The following is a 16,957-nucleotide window of genomic DNA, read 5'->3' on the forward strand; positions in this document are numbered from 1 at the left end:
AAGATAATATCAGTAACACTTTTGTTAGTGCTCTATAAACAAACATTTTCAAAACAGTCAACACATTTTCAAAGCTTTACATTGTACTCAAAGATTAAGTCTATCAGGCTTTTTTACTTCACGTGTGGATCTTCTCAACACTGGTAAGTCTGATGTGTCTTCATGAGATTGTTCTGGCGGTGAATGACAAGATGCAGTTGCGGCATTGTCATCGATCTGCTCTTGTATAGATCGAGGTCTCCTTGCAATCTTTGCTTGGAGAGGGTTTCAGTGTTTCCTTCACTCTTCATGCCATAACTCTCAATGTAGTCAATGCACTCTCGAAAAACTGCTGGCAGCTGGATCCCATCATACAGCATAGTCCTCTCAGCAGCCTCGGCTAATGGAACACCAAAGATTGGCCTGAGGGAAGAAGGAGTATCCACCGGAACTGCTCCTGCTCTGGTGCAGGCTTCTTCTTCTTCTCTTTCCACTGCTTAACAACATCTGCTGCGGTTATATCTTTGGACTTTTTCTCCTTGTGTTTTTCCTCTTTGTGCTTTTCTTCCTTTGAAACTAGGCTTTTTGAAGACATGGATACCCTTTAGCCTTTTCATCCTTGATGGGCTCTCTGCTTCATCACCTGAGTCATCTGGTCTGCTTATGACACAGTTTATACGGTAGACTCTCTTGACCAGTTCTAAGTCTTCACAAGCTTTGTCACCTAGTATCGAATCAAGTCTTTCAGCCACAACAGAAAACATGAGATGATGCACTTTGTCTTTGACTGTCACTTTAAGTCTGCATACACCTAAGCTATCTATTTTCTGTCCATTATAGCTCTTCAGTAGTACTGACTTTTTCTGTATTTTGGGCTTTTCTTTCATTTTTTATGTCACTCATACTGATTAAGTTTGCTTTTGCCCCAGTGTCCAGTTTCAATGTAACTAATGCTCCATTTACCTGCAGTGGAATCATCCATTTGTCCTCTTTTACTGCATTAACTTTATGTTCAGCATTGTCCATTTCTGAGGGCTGCACATTTTCTGTATCTTTTTTGATATCGTCACATGACCCCATTCCTACAAAAAATGTCTCACTTAAATCAGTGTCCTCAATCACATTAACTTGTTGCCCTTTCGTTGTTTTTACTTTTGAAAAGCATTGTTTGGCAAAGTGATTCTTTCCATTACACTTTGTGCACATTTTTCCAAACGCTGGGCATTGTCTTAACTGGTGTTTGCAACCACAGCATTTACAATTAAAAATGTCATCCTCCGATTGCTTTTCATTTCTGTTCTGCCCATGTTTCTTCCCCTTATAGGACACAGCACCGACAGCAGCATTATCACTCATTACAATCGCATCATTATTGATTTCACTGAAAGTCTTCGCGTGTTTTCGAGCTAGCTCGCTGGCTTGGCATATTTTCACCGCATTTTCCAAATTTAGTTCGGTTTCTCTCAACAGACGTTCCCTGACTTTTTTATCATGAATACCAAACACAATCTGGTCACGAATCATGGATGATTTCAGCTCAGAGAAATTACATGTCTGTGCTTTCAGTTTCAGATCAGTTATAAAGCTATCAAGTCTCATTTTGTTGCTGTGTCCGAGAACGGAAGATGTATCTTTCATGCGTCTCATTCTTTTTGGGAGAGCAATGTGCATCAAATTTTTTTAGCACATCTTCTAATTTTTCTCTGTTCTCCACTGGATTAAATACAAATGTATTAAATACCTCTGTCGCCTGTGGGCCTGCAACCGTAAGCAACAACGCTATCTTCCTTGCGTCTGGCTTCGTACCGAATCCGATGGCTGCAATGTAGAGTTCGAATTGTTGTTTAAGAGTCTGCCAATTGTAGTCGATGTTTCCTGTGAGTTTCAAACGCTCTGCTGGCTTCAAATTCTCCATTTTGCTTTTCACAATTTTCAGCAGATCTTCACCATCCTGGTACCATCTTATGTTCATTAATAAATAGACATTCTTATTCTGAACACAGCTAGCTTTTGCTAGGCACTTTTATATTGAGCATATGTGGACTAGGTACAGTATCTGTAGAGGCTTCCATCTTGACTGCTGCCTTGTGGGTAGCCTAGTGCTTCATGGGTAATGTAGTCTTAATACACATACAGCTGGGTAGTGTAGTCTTATACATACAGCTATATACAGCTCTATGGCTCCACCTAGTGTCCACTATAGAATGACATGTTATTGATCATTACAGTGATGACCTGGCATTCGCTGCCGACGGAAGTGGTGGAAGCGGAGGCACTCAATGTTTTCATAGAAACATAGAAGATAGTAGCAGAAGTAGGCCATTCGGCCCCTCATGGCTGATCATCCACATTCAGTACCCGGTCCCTGCTTTCTCCCCATACCCCTTGATCCCTTTAGCCTTAAGAAATATATCCAACTCCTTGAATATATTTAATGTATTTGCAAGGGGAGACTGGCTAGGCACTTGAGGGAAATAAACTTGCGGGGCTACGGAGATAGAGCGGGGGAATAGGATTGATTGGATTGCTCTACAGAGAGCCGGCATCGACTGGATGGGCCAAATGGCCTCCTTCTGTGCCTTTATGACTCTATAGCACACACCACACTGAAAACACATCTGTCCACTGCTTTTCCTCTTGGCGTTTTACCAACTGCAGCGTAAAATGCTGTGTGAATGAGTATTGATCACATTTCTAAAACTGTCTTTCACTCCATTTTATTTCCTCATCAAAATGCAATTAGCCACATGTGGCCAGTGTATTGAACAGCTGTGTGGTCCAGCACCAATCGCGATGCCGGGGAACAATAGGCTGTGCCAAGCTTAGATGACAGTTTCCATTATAACTGTGGACAGGCATTTTTAATGCACTATATAGATATGTATGATTTAAAAATGGCAGCTGAATTATACGTGTATTTCTAACCTATGGTGGAGTCAGGATTCTCACTGACAAGTGGGCTGCTGATAAGAATACACTCTGGAACCATTTGGCAAAGAAAGCATTTATATAGCGCCTTTCACGACCACCGGACGCCTCGAAACGCTTTACAGCCAATGAAGTACTGTTGTCGTGTAATAATAAAGCTCCAGATTGCCTATTCTGTCAGTCCACCCGTCTCTAATCCTGCTCTTAACCGAAGACTTGCCTTGTCTGCGTGCAAGGCCGCGGGTGATCAACGAGTAATAAAATTGTCTAGTAATAAAGACAGAAAATGCTGGAAATACTCAGCAGGTCAGGCAGCATCGATAGAGAGAGAAAGTCAACGTTTCAGGTCGATGACCTGTCAGTAAAATTGTCTCTGGCTGACTGAATGGATGTCTACTCTGTATCGCTGTCTGAGACTGGAGTAAATTGGAATGGGGGGGGAGGTGGTCCTGGTGCTGTTGGAAATGACGATCTGTCCAGCGAAGTCTTCAGTGCTACCAGCGGTTTGTGTGTAGACTGCAAACACGCCCTTGTTGTCTGCAATCCCACTGTATCAATATTCCCTGAGTACTTGTGACAACATTTAGATGGAATGATTCTGCAGTCTCCCAACAGAGGGCGCCGAGAGGCTGTGGGCCAGAGAGTGAGTGAGTGAGGCTCCGAGACACTGCAAGCCGCCCCTCCGCTCCGCTCAGCGGAGTCTCCAACCTACACGCACGGATTCCGGCTGCCTTTGTTCGCGCAGTAACGGGGGCGGTTCCGGCACCAACACCAGCACTAACCCCGCGGGGCACAGGTGCATCGAGTCGGTGCATGCTGAACCCGGCTGAGAGGGCGGCTGGGCTGGGCTGGGTGGGGGGGAGAGAGGATGATTCTGCTCACCCTACCTGCTAATTAAAAACAGTGTTTGGGGGGCGAGCGCTGATTCGGATCTGCGCAGAGAGCCGGAGCGATGGTTGGGGCGGGAGCCTGAGCAGAACTGCACTGCATCCGTGGCTGGCCAGTGGGGTTCAGGAGGTAAGTGCTGGGCTTTACACTGCGGATTTACAGATATTTGCCATGTGTGTCGATCATCATTTTTGGAGAGGAGTTAGAGCTATTATCAGACGGTGCATGTTGCGAAGTGCGGCTGCAATTGCTTTATTTTGCAAATATAGTGGAAATAAACCTGCTTCATCAACAAGGCGAATGCACTGTGATTGTGGATCTGTGCAGGAGAGGATTGTGTCGCCACCGTTGCTCTGATATTTAATTGATTTTCTAATATACCGAGGGAGCCACTCGCTACATGATGATACAATCTTTACCATCGCTCTGCATAGGCTGGGGAACGCGAACTTTTAGAGCGCTGGGATGGTTATAAAAGATGGTCCTATTATTCTGCACCTGGTAGATGGAGGGATTAATTTTCAGACCCGCAGGCGCACAGCTGAGTGGGTAAGTGACCCGGTGAAATGCTATTGTTTGGTTACCGTCTAGAGAGGGAGGACCCCTCTGCCCATTGGTTACAGTGCAGTGCGAGTCTCCCATCTGCAGTGTCTTGCTTGTTTCTCACCGCTTGAAAGCACAAAACTGGAACCCACTCCTGTGCCCTCTGTTGGTCAGCTAGTTGTGTTCGGGGTGGGATGAGGGAGGGAGTGGTCACAAATTCGGAGATAGCTCAGGTTATGCTAAATAATAACACTGAAATATAAACACACACATAGGGATGGGGGGGTCATTTCTTCTGTTTGCATACATTTTTTTGCATAAAATGTCTTTGTGTACTTTTTTTTAAATAAATGGGTCAATGACCATCTTAAAATAGCCCTAAAGGACTTTTTTATGCTCATACATTAATCAGCGACCGCTGGGGGAAATTCAACCACGTCATGTATTTTATGTACAACAGGTTTTTTTTCTTAAAGTTGGTCAGATTTGATTACATGTCAGACGATGCACAGACTGGAGTGTATCAGAAGGCATGGAGATAGGACCAGGTGATGTCATCATCTGGAGCAGCAACACATGAATCATTTAGTGAGGTTCCCTGAAACCACAACTGTCTTTCTCTCTTCACATACACTCCTACCTCTTATTGATGAATTTATTGAAACATGTCATTCTTATTGCAAAATTAAAACATTCATATTTGCAAAGTGACTCGGTTTATTCATGCAGCTGCTGCCATGTCACTGGTGGTGCACAGAACTCTCAACCCTAGTGGCACTTTGGGCCATCACTTGAGGTTGGATGCGGTTTTCTCAACAGTACTGTTTAATGTCGGGGTATCCCAATTGAAGCAGGACATTGGGATGCGTGGCAGTGTCAGCCGGCATTTTTGTGGCAAAAACAAATCTTTCATTGAAAATTTATTTCAAACTTTTAAGATAATTCCCTTTCCTATTTCTGTAATCTCCTTCAGCCCCACCCACGCCCCCCCAGATATCTGCGCTCCTCTAATTCTGCCCTCTTGAGCATCCCTGATTATAATCGCTCCACCATTGGCTCTAAGCTCTGGAATTCCCTGCCTAAACCTCTCCACCTCGCTACCTCTCTTTCCTCCTTTAAGACACTCCTTAAAATCTACCTCTTTGACCAAACTTTTGGTCACCTGCCCTCATTTATCCTTATGTGTAATCGTCGGTGTCAAATTTTTTTGTCTTAAAATACTCCTGTGCAGCGCCTTGGGACGTTTTACTACGTTAAAGGCGCTATATAAATACAAGTTGTTGTTGAAAGTCACATCACAGATCTTTGTGCATCTGCTAGATTTCCTGAAGGCAGATGTGCAGCAGAATATTGAGGCTGCTGCAGGGACTGAGCCTGTTTGAGAAATGCCCAAAACTATAACGGAGTCCCTTTGAATTGATTATTGTATAATAATTGATTTGAAATAGATGACGGGCTCCTGCGATTGAATACAATGATTTGAATGGAACTGCTAATGTCCTTTTGTAACAAGTGAGTAATTCTAACTGATTTCATAGTGTGTTACTGGATATACTATAAGGTTGTAGGTTGTAACACAATATCATGGTTCAGATGGCTTTTTAAAAACTTTGTATTTTGTTTGCAAATTGAAAATTAGTGTCTTACAATGCCACATGTTAATATGCAGATTGCATGACATTGTTGATGTGTGTTTCAGTTTGAGAAACCGTGCATATTATTGTGCTAGCTTTGGACCACATAGGGAGCTGATATTGATATTGTCTTTACACAAGAAAGACAGATTTCAAGAATATTACTGTGTACAGGTTCTATAATTCCTCACCTCTCGTCCTCATTCCACCCACCCAACGTCTTGTGGCCGCCTTTCAATTGGCCAGCTTACTCTGTCTTTTCACTCTGGGGTTGTTCATGAACACAGGAACAGGAGGAGACCATCCAGCCCCTCGAACCATTCAATGAGATCATGGCTGATCTGTACCTCCACTCCATTTACCTGCCTTTGCTCCATATCCCTTAATACCCTCGCCTAACAAAAATCGATCTCCATTTTGAAATTTTCAATTGACCCCCAGCCTCACCAGCTTTTGCTGGAGAAAGTCCAGATTTCCACTACCCTTCGTATGAAGAAGTGCTTCCTGACATCGTGCTGAATGGCCTAGCTCTAATTTTTAGGTTATGCCCCCTTGTTCTGGATTCCACCGCCCACCCCCAACCAGAGGAAATAGTTTCTCTCTCTCTCGATCCTATCAAATCGTTTCATCATCTTGAGCACCTCAATTAGATCATCTCTCAATCTTCTGTACTCCAGGGAATACAAGCAACCTGTCCCCATAATTTAACCCTTTTAGCCCCAGTATCGTTCTGTTGAATCTGCGTTGCACCCCCTCCGAGGCCAGTATATCTTCCTGAGGTGCGAGGCCCAGAACTGAACGCAGTGACTCCAGATGAGGTCTAACCAGAGCGCTGTACAGCTGTAGCGTAACTTCTACCCCTTTGTATTCCAGTCCCCTTAAGATAAAGGCCAACCTTCTATTAACCGTTTAAATTATTTTCTGTAGGAAAGTAGTGTTTATACAATTATTAGATTAAAAGAAAGACTTGCATTTATATAGCGCCTTTCATGACCGCAGGACGTCCCAAAGTGCTTTAGACAATGAAGTACTTTTTGAAGTGTAGTCACTGCTGTAATGTAGGAAACGTGGCAGCCAATCTGCGCACAGCAAGCTCCCACAAACAGCAATGCAACAATGCGGTAATCTATTTTAGTGATGTAGCAAGAAGGATAAATATTGGTTAGTTGGCTTTAAAAGCACAACGTTTTACACGTAGTTTGTGACATTACCTGGACCCCTCATGACTGTCATGTGCCTTAAACTACCTGTATTTATAATTTATTATCTAAGCTGTTCTTCTTGTCCCACATGGAACAGCTCTATTAACAAACCAGAAAAAGGACATGTGAGTCACATTACCAATATGCATTTGCCCTGAGGATTTGAAGTGACAGATTCATATTGCCAGTCTGACTTGCATGCCCCTTTGCAAAGTTTATTAATAGAGCTCAGTGATGCAGTCGGGCCATTGATGTCACAGAGCACATCTCCTGCTAAAAATGTTGTACTTCATTGAAAGTTTATTTATATATCAGAAAATACCAACCTAAATGAAACACCTTGTTGCAAAGTGGCAAGAAATTTGGCACATTTTTTACCGCAGCTGGTGGGTGTACAGTGTGGAGTTGAGCCGCGTAGTCTTGGAAGGTCGCAATTTGCTGCCTTGCTGAGCTGGCCCTCTCTGCTGGGTGATAGTCAGGGCAGAACCTAAGCATCCCTTGGTTCAGAGGGAGAAGATTGCCCAGAGTTCCTACTTCTAGTCTATATCCAGGTCCCCCAGAAGCCATGGACATGTGTGGACACCCAGTGAAGCTAAGATTGTGGTTGTAATTGACCCCACCGTTAAAAAGCTGGCACTAACTGTGCAGGCTGATATGTGATGATTGCCCAGTAAGGTATGTTACCCAAGGACTGCCAACTGTGGCACCATACCTGTGTGAATAGAATGGAGTAAGTGGAGGATATTACAGGAGGGAGTAAAAGCAATGTGATTGACCAAGGCCACTGAAAATCCCATCAAAATCTGCCTCTCTGTTATATAAAATGTCATTCAAAGAAATGTCATCAGTGGAAACCGAGGAGAATTATTACAAAGTAAGCACCATCCTTAGCTGGAATTATATGCCAGCACATGTTGCTATCCCCACTAGGGACTGTGTCGAGAGTGCCATAGAAATCTTCCAACAGTAGGGAAAGGAAATTTTCACCTCGACTATCTGGATTTCATTCAGATCCAGGTCCCAGAGAGAAAGATGGTGTGTCAACCCATTGTGGCACAGGAGATTGGGAGAGTGTTGGTGCAAAATACTCCACCACTGCTGATCATTTCAGGCCATAATAACATAGAAACATAGAAGATAGGAGCAGGAGTAGGCCATTCGGCCCTTCGAGCCTGCTCCGCCATTCAATGTGATCATGGCTGATCATCCAAATTCAGTACCCTGTCCCTGCCTTCTCCCCATATCCCTTGATCCCTTTAGCCTCAAGAAATATATCCAACTCTTTCTTGAATATATTTAATGAACTGGCCTCCACCGCCCTCTGGCAGAGAAATCCACAGGTTCACCACTCTCTGGGTGAAGAAATTCCTCCTCATTTCAGTCCTAAATGGCTTACCCCTTATCCTTAGACTATGACCCCTGGTTCTGGACTCCCCGGCCATCAGAAACATCCTTCCTGCATCTAGTCTGTCCAGACCTGACAGAATTTTATAGGTTTCGATGAGATCCCCTCTCAAACTTCTAAACTCCAGTGAGTATAAGCCCAATCGACACAATCTCTCCTCATACGTCATTCCTGCCATCCCAGGTATCAGCCTGGTGAATCTTTGCTGCACTCCCTCCATGGCAAGAACGTCCTTCTTCGGGTAAGGTGACCAAAACTGCACACAATACTCAAGGTGTGGTCTCACCAAGGCCCTGTACAACTGTAGCAAGACATCCTTGTTCCTGTACTCGAACCCTCTTGCTACAAAGGCCAACATACCATTTGCCTTCTTAACCACCTGCTGCACCTGCATGCTTACCTTCAGCGACTGGTGCACAAGGACACCCAGGTCTCTCTTCACTTCCCCTTCTCCCAATCTATTGCCATTCAAAGCACGGTGGCATAGTGGTTAGCACTGTTGCCTCACAGCGCCAGGGACCCGGGTTCGAATCCGGCCTTGGGCGACTGTCTGTGTGCAGTTTGCACATTCTCCCCGTGTTTGCGTGGGTTTCCTCCGGGTGCTCCGGTTTCCTCCCACAGTCCAAAGATGTGCAGGTTAGGTTGATTGGCTATGATAAATTGACCCTTAGTGTTAGGGGGATTAAATACGTGGGGTTACGGGGATAGAGTGGGATATGTGTTGGTGTAGGGGTTACGGGGATCGGGTGGGATATGTGTTGGTGCAGGCTCGATGGGCCGAAATGGCTTCTATCTGCACTGTGGGGTTTCTGTGATTCTGTGAAATAATAATCTGCCTTCCTGTTTTTGCCACCAAAGTGGATAACCTCACATTTATCCACATTATACTGCATTTGCCATGTTTCTGCCCAATCACCCAACCTGTCCAAATCGTACTGGAGTTTCCCGACATCCTCCTCGCAGCTTACCCTCCCGCCCAGCTTTGTGTCGCCTGAAAATTTGGAGATATTACATCCAATTCCCTCGTCCAGATCATTAATATATATTGTGAACAGCTGGGGTCCTAGGACCGATCTTTGCGGTACCCCACTAGTCACTGCCTGCCACTCGGAAAACGACCCGTTTATTCCAACTCTTTGCTTTCTGTCCGCCAACCAGTTCTCTATCCAAGTCAATACCTTGCCCCCAATCCCATGTGCCTTAATTTTGCACGCTAATCTCTTATGTGGGACCTTATCGAAAGCCTTCTGAAAGTCCAAATACACCACATCCACTGGTTCTCCCTTATCTATTTTACCAGTTACATCCTCAAAAAATTCCAGTAGATTAGTCAAGCATGATTTACCTTTTGTAAATCCATGTTGACTTTGTCCGATCCTGTCACTGCTTACCAAGTGCTCTGCTATTACATCTTTTATAATAGACTCTAGCATTTTCCCCACTACCGATGTCAGGCTTACCAGTCTATAATTCCCCGCTTTTTCTCTACCACCTTTTTTGAATAGTGGGGTAACATTAGCTACCCTCCAATCCATGGGTACCGTTCCAGAGTCTATCGAGTTCTGGAAGATGATCAGTAATGCATCTACTATCTCTAGGGCCACTTCCTTAAGTACCCTGAGATGCAGACCATCAGGCCCTGGGGATTTATCGGCCTTCAGTCCCATCAATTTTCCTAACACCATTTTCCGACAAATATTGATTTCTTTCAGTTCCTCTCTTTCATCAGACCCTATGTTCCCCGGCATCTCTGGGAGGTTATTTGTGTCCTCCTTTGTGAAGACAGAACCAAAGTATGTATTTAGTTGGTCTGCCATTTCCTTGTTTCCCATTATAAATTCCCCTGATTCTGACTAAGGGACCTACGCTTGACTTCACCAATCTTTTTCTCTTCACATATCTATAAAAGCTTTTACAGTCAGTTTTTATGTTCCCTTCCAGCTTACTCTCATATTCTATTTTCCCTTTCTTAATTAATCCCTTTGTCGACTCCTAAACTGCTCCCAATCCTCAGGTTTGCTGCTTTTTCTGGCCAATTTATATGTCCTCTCCTTGGATCTTATGCTATCCCTAATTTCCCTTGTTAGCCACGGTTGAGTCACCTTTTTTGTTTTATTTTTATGTCAAACTGGGATGAACAAATTCTGTAGCTCATCCATTCGGCCTTTGAATGTTTGCCATTGCCTATCCACCGTCAACCCTTTGAGCGCCATTCCCCACTCAATCCTACCCAACTCGCTCCTCAGACCATCGTAGTTTCCTTTATTTAAATTGAGGACCCTTGTCTCTGAGTCAACTACTTCATTCTCCATCTTAATGAAGAATTCGATCATATTATGATCGCTCCGACCCAAGGGGCCTCGTATAACAAGATTGCTAATTAATCCTTTCTCGTTACATAATACCCAGTCTAAGATGGCCTGATTTCTGGTTGGTTCCTCGACATATTGGTCCAGGAAACCATCCCGTAAACACTCCAGGAATTCCTCCTCCACAGTATTGTTACTAATTTGGTTGGCCCTGTGGTAAACCACTGTTTGTATTCCTGTTTGTCCTGTTTGGATTCCACTGTGTACATGCCTGGACATGCCTCGGCTGACTCCTCCCACAGGTCCTAGTATAAAGGTGACTGCTCCCCAGCCCTTTGTATCCTGGACCGGTCGACCACGCGAGGCAGACCTCCATTCTGTTGTTAATAAAAGCCTTTAGTTACTCTTCTAACTCTCAGTCTTTTATGAGTAATTGATAGCGCATCAATTTTATTAACAACATTTTTATAATGGAGAAGATCCTCACACCAGCATGCCTGGACTTAGATCATCGGGAGGCGGACTCATCCACCAAGTTTACTCACTGGCTTAAGTGTTTCGAAAAATTCCTGACCGCCTCCGAAGCAATCAAATCGGACGAGGACAAACTGGATGTCCTGACCTCCAAAGTGAACCACCGAGTGTACTCGGTCATCCAAGACACGACCTCGTACGCGGACGCTATCAAGCTCCTCAAGGACCAGTACACGCGCCCAGTGAACGAAGTGTACGCCAGGCACCTCCTGGGGAGTCGTAAACAACAACCTGGGGAATCGACCGTGGAATACCTTCAGGCACTGTCTGTGCTTGGCCGGGCCTGTGGTTGTAAGGGTGTAAAGGCCGCCGTGTACACAGAGGAACTTATCCGGGACGCTTTTGTAGCGGGCCACAGATCCAATTACACCCGACAGCGACTGTTGGAGCAGAGTAACCTCGACCTCAACAAGGCCTTTGAACTCGCACTATCGTTGGATGCAGCCTACCAGGGCATGGATGCCTACTCCTCTGCACCGTGGACGCCGCGGGGAATGACAGCCTGGGACACGGTAGGACCGCCTCATAGCGCCGTGCCACCCCAGCCACACCCCAACAACGGCCCAACTACCGCAGCAGTGTCCCAAGGCCAGACAGCAGTGCCCCAAGGCCAGAAATGCTACTTCTGTGGCCAGGCAAAACACCCCAGAGCGCGCTGCCCGGCGAAAAACGCGATCTGCTCGGGCTGCGGGAAGAAGGGACACTACGCTAGCGTCTGCAGGGCCAAAGCCACCCCGAACCCCAGCAGCGCCGCGTGTGGGCCATGCGGGCCGCCATCTTGGACCTCCCCGGCCATGTGCGAATCACCGGTACAGCAGCCATTTTGGACGCCTCCAGCCACATGGGGATCATGGACGCCGCCATCTTGGACGACAGCCGGGACGCAGCAGGCCCCCGACACCGCCTCATCTGATACCCGCAGCGACACACCGACCCCTACGCTGGCATCCGTTACACTGGACCAAGCGAGACCGCACCAACTGGCCAGTTCCACAATGGACATTAAGGTAAATGGTCACGATACAATCTGCCTTTTTGACTCTGGGAGCACGGAGAGCTTCATCCACCCCGACACGGTGCGGCGTTGCTCTCTCCCAGTCCTGCCTGCGCAACAGCGGATTTCTATGGCCTTCGAGTCCCAGTCGGCGGACATCGGCGGCTACTGCGTGGTGACACTCGTAGTAGACGGGACCGTGTACGATCATTTTAAACTTCTGGTCCTGCCCGACCTCTGCGCTGCCGTCCTGCTGGGGTTAGATTTTCAGTGCCACCTTAAAAGTGTTACGATGGCGTACGGTGGACCCCTACCCCCACTCACAGTCCGCAGCCAGCAGCTTCCAAATTGCCCGCCGCGCACCAGGTGCAACCTCTCCACACTCAGAGTCACCCCCCCCCCCCACTGTTTGCTAACCTCACCCCCGACTGTAAGCCCATCGCCACAAAGAGCAGGCGATACAGTGCCGGGGACACAGGGTTTTCATTAAAACCGAAGTGGAGCGGCTCCTGAAAGAAGGGATTATTGAGGGCAGCACCAGCCCCTGGCGAGCCCAGGTTGTGGTCGTTAAGACCGGCGAGAAGCAGCGCCTGGTCATCGACTACAGCCAGACAATAAATCGCTACACCCTGCTGGACGCCTACCCACTCCCCCGTATAGCTGATATGGTCAACCAGATCGCGCAGTACCATTGACCTGAAATCAGCGTACCACCAGCTCCCCATCCGCCCTGAGGACCGCCAGTACACTGCCTTTGAGGCAAACGGCCGCCTCTATCACTTCCTTAGGGTTCCCTTTGGCGTCACCAACGGGGTCTCCGTCTTTCAAAGGGAGATGGACCGGATGGTAGATCAAAATGCGTTGCAGGCCACTTTCCCATATCTGGACAATGTGACCATCTGCGGCCGTGACTTGCAGGACCATGACGCAAACCTCGAAAAATTCCTCCGCACCACCCAACTCCTAAACCTGACATAACAAGGAGAAGTGCATATTCCGCACAAACCGCCTCGCCATCCTTGGCTGTGTTGTGGAACACGGAGTCATCGGCCCCGACCCCGACCGGATGCGTCCCCTTATGGAACTTCCACTGCCTCAAGGCCCTGAAGAGGTGCCATGGGTTTTTCTCCTATTACGCCCAGTGGGTCCCCTACTATGCGGACAAGGCCCGTCCGCTGATCAAGTCCACCTCTTTTCCCTTGACGGCAGAGGCCCGCTTAGCCTTCCACCGTATCAAGGAGGACATTGCCAAAGCCACCATGCACGCAGTGGACGAATCCATCCCCTTCCAGGTGGAAAGCGACGCGTCCGACTTTGCCCTGGCCGCTACCCTCAATCAGGCGGGGAGACCCGTGGCCTTTTCACGAACCCTCCAAGGCCCGGAGACCAGACACTCCGCTGTTGAGAAGGAGGCCCAGGCGATTGTGGAGGCTGTGCGTCATTGGAGGCACTACCTGGCCGGAAAACGATTTACCCTGCTCACTGACCAGCGTTCAGTTGCTTTTATGTTTAACAACAAGCAGAGGGGCAAAATCAAAAATGACAAGATCTTGAGGTGGAGAATCGAACTTTCCACCTACAACTACGAGATCTTGTACCGGCCCGGGAAGCTAAATGAACCCCCGGATGCGCTATCGCGTGGCACCTGCGCCAGCGCGCAGATCGATAGACTGCGGGCCCTCCACAATGACCTCTGCCACCCGGGGGTCACCAGGTTCTTCCACCTCATCAAGGCCCGCAACCTGCCTTACTCTATTGAGGAGGTCAGGACCATGACCAGGAACTGCCAAGCCTGCGCTGAGTGCAAACCGCACTTTTATAGACCAGACAGGGCCCACCTGATAAAAGCCACTCGCCCCTTCGAGCGCCTGAGCGTTGATTTTAAAGGGCCTCTCCCCTCCTCCGACCGCAATGTGTACTTCCTCAATATTATTGATGAGTACTCCCGTTTCCCGTTCGCCTTCCCCTGCCCGGACATGACCAGTGCCACGGTCATTAAATGTCTGAACAACCTCTTCACCCTGTTCGGCTTCCCCAGCTATATCCATAGCGACCGGGGCTCATCGTTTATGAGCGACGAACTCCGTCAGTACCTGCTAACTAGGGGTATTGCCACAAGCAGGACAACCAGTTACAGCCCCCGGGGGAACGGACAGGTGGAAAGAGAAAATGCGACAGTTTGGAAGGCCGTCCTGCTAGCCTTAAAGTCTAGGGGCCTTCCAACCTCCCGCTGGCAGGATGTGCTCCCCGATGCGCTCCACTCTATTCGGTCACTGCTCTGCACTGCCACTAACGCCACCCCTCATGAGAAAATGTTTGTCTTCCCAAGGAAGTCCACATCGGGGACATCGCTACCGCCATGGCTGACGTCCCCAGGGCCGGTCCTACTGAGAAGACACGTGAGGACCCATAAAACGGACCCCCTGGTCGAGAGGGTCGACCTCCTCCACGCCAACCCCCAGTATGCTTACATCGCATACCCGGACGGGCGGGAGGACACAGTCTCCATAAGAGACCTTGCACCCTCGGGGGCCGCAGTAACCCACTACCCACTACCACCCCCCCCTCCCCACGATCCGATATCCAGCCCCAGCAGATGGCAGGCCTGGGCCCCGCGACCCGCTCGACATCTACGAGGACGACACGCCTGTGCCACAGCCTACGCTGGACTCGACGCCGGAAGCTTCACTCCCCCTGCCGTCGCCACGCCGATCACAGCGGCAGACAAGACCTCCGGAGAGACTCCAATACACTAACTTTTAATACACTTCACCCCGCCGGACTCAATTTTAAACAAGGGGTGAATGTGGTAAACCACTGTTTGTATTCCTGTTTGTCTTCCACTGTGTGCATGCCTGGACATGCCTCGGCTGACTCCTCCCACAGGTCCTAGTATAAAGGTGACTGCTCCCCAGCCCTTTGTATCCTGGACCGGTCGACCACACGAGGCAGACCTCCATTCTGTTGTTAATAAAAGCCTTTAGTTACTCTTCTAACTCTGTCTTTTATGAGTAATTGATAGCGCATCAGGTCCAATCCATATGTAGATTAAAGTCACCCATGATGACTGCTGTGCCCTTATTGCACGCTTCTTTAATTTCCCTTTTAATGCCATCCCCAACCTCCACCTTACTGTTTAGAGGTCTATATACCACTCCCACTAATGTTTTTTTCCTCTTAGTATTTCTCAATTCTACCCATACAGATTCCGCATCATCAGAGCTAATATCCTTCATTACAATTGTATTAATCCCTTCTTTAACCAGTAATGCTACCCCACCTCCCTTTCCTTTTTGCCTATCTTTCCTGAATATCAAATACCCCTGGATGTTGAGTTCCCAGTCTTGGCCATCCTTGAGCCACATTTCTGTAATCCCAACCAAATCATATTCGTTTACCTCTATTTGCGCAGCCAATTCGTCCAGATTCACAGAATCACACAGATTCACAGAATCTACAGTGCAGATAGAGGCCATTTCGGCCCATCGAGCCTGCACCGACACATATCCCACCCTATCCCTGTAACCCCATGTATTTAATCCCCTAACACTAAGGGTCAATTTATCATAGCCAAATCAACCTAACCTGCACATCTTTGGACTGTGGGAGGAAACCGGAGCACCCGGAGGAAACCCACGCAAACACGGGGAGAATGTGCAAACTCCACACAGACAGTCGCCCGAGGCCAGATTTGAACCCGGGTCCCTGGCGCTGTGAAGCAACAGTGCTAGCCACCATGCCCCCCCCCCCCCAACTTATTACAAATGCTCCTCGCATTAAGACACAAAGCCTTCAGGCTTGTTTTTTTTAACGCTCTTAGACCTATTAGAAGTATTATTTACTGTGGCCACGTTTGATTTAAACCGTTGATTTCTCTGACTGCCACTTTTGTTTTTCTCCTTCCTATCTTTTGGACCATTGTTTGGTCTGATAAAACTCCAAATATATATTTATGTTGAAATGTCATTTTTAATAGCTTCCCACCGTTGAAATTATTTGTAATCCCTATTGTAGATTCTGTTGCACCTACTTCCGTTCCTCAACGTGAGCAGATGGCACATTTGCAGGCCTTTGGCATTCTTGTGCTATCCACAGGATTGTTTTCCCATTCTCCCACCCTCTCTCCCCCACAGGGAAGCACCTGGCATCCGCTCAACACCTTGACTTGATGAAATCCCACTCAGCGGGGATTGACGGCACAATTCCAGGGCCTTTTGCTCTGCTGTAATATGTTGCTGTGCTGCTAGATTCTCAACTGAAATATGTGTATATATTAAAGTGCTGCACCTTTTCCAAGAGGTGTTGGAGTTTAATAGAGCAATCTTTGTTCTCAATTTAACAGCAGGTTCCTTAAATGGACCTTGCCCCCAAATCCCAGAAGCTGTATCTCTTCTGACCCCTGTCCTGGCAGAGATACGTATCCCAAGGATTAACAGCTGTCCGACTTGCAGTAAAATATATATTGGACTAAACGTAGTCTTGCACAATGCTGCCAGTTCGACGTTGAAGTGGTAGAAACTGCTGACCACCCAACTTCCTTT

The 16,957-nt window shown here is 47.4% G+C and overlaps 1 protein-coding gene across 3 annotated transcripts in view; it reads left to right on the top strand.

Annotated features, from left to right (window-relative positions):
• Positions 1 to 3,528: 3,528 nt before the first annotated feature.
• add2 (adducin 2 (beta)) overlaps positions 3,529 to 16,957 on the top strand; it is a 203,090-nt gene continuing 189,661 nt past the window's right edge. Inside the window, exon 1 of one of the 3 annotated variants that reach the window (XM_085971354.1) lies at positions 3,529 to 3,924. The gene's annotated coding sequence lies outside the window, so the exon portion shown is untranslated. The remainder of the gene's footprint in view (positions 3,925 to 16,957) is intronic. The other 2 variants (XM_085971352.1, XM_085971351.1) reach the window with 2 other exon arrangements.

The sequence above is a fragment of the Somniosus microcephalus genome, chromosome 30 (assembly GCF_052327205.1).
Source record: "Somniosus microcephalus isolate GS21.2 chromosome 30, FLI_Smic_1.0, whole genome shotgun sequence".
In the NCBI taxonomy this organism is placed as follows: Eukaryota; Metazoa; Chordata; class Chondrichthyes; order Squaliformes; family Somniosidae; genus Somniosus; species Somniosus microcephalus.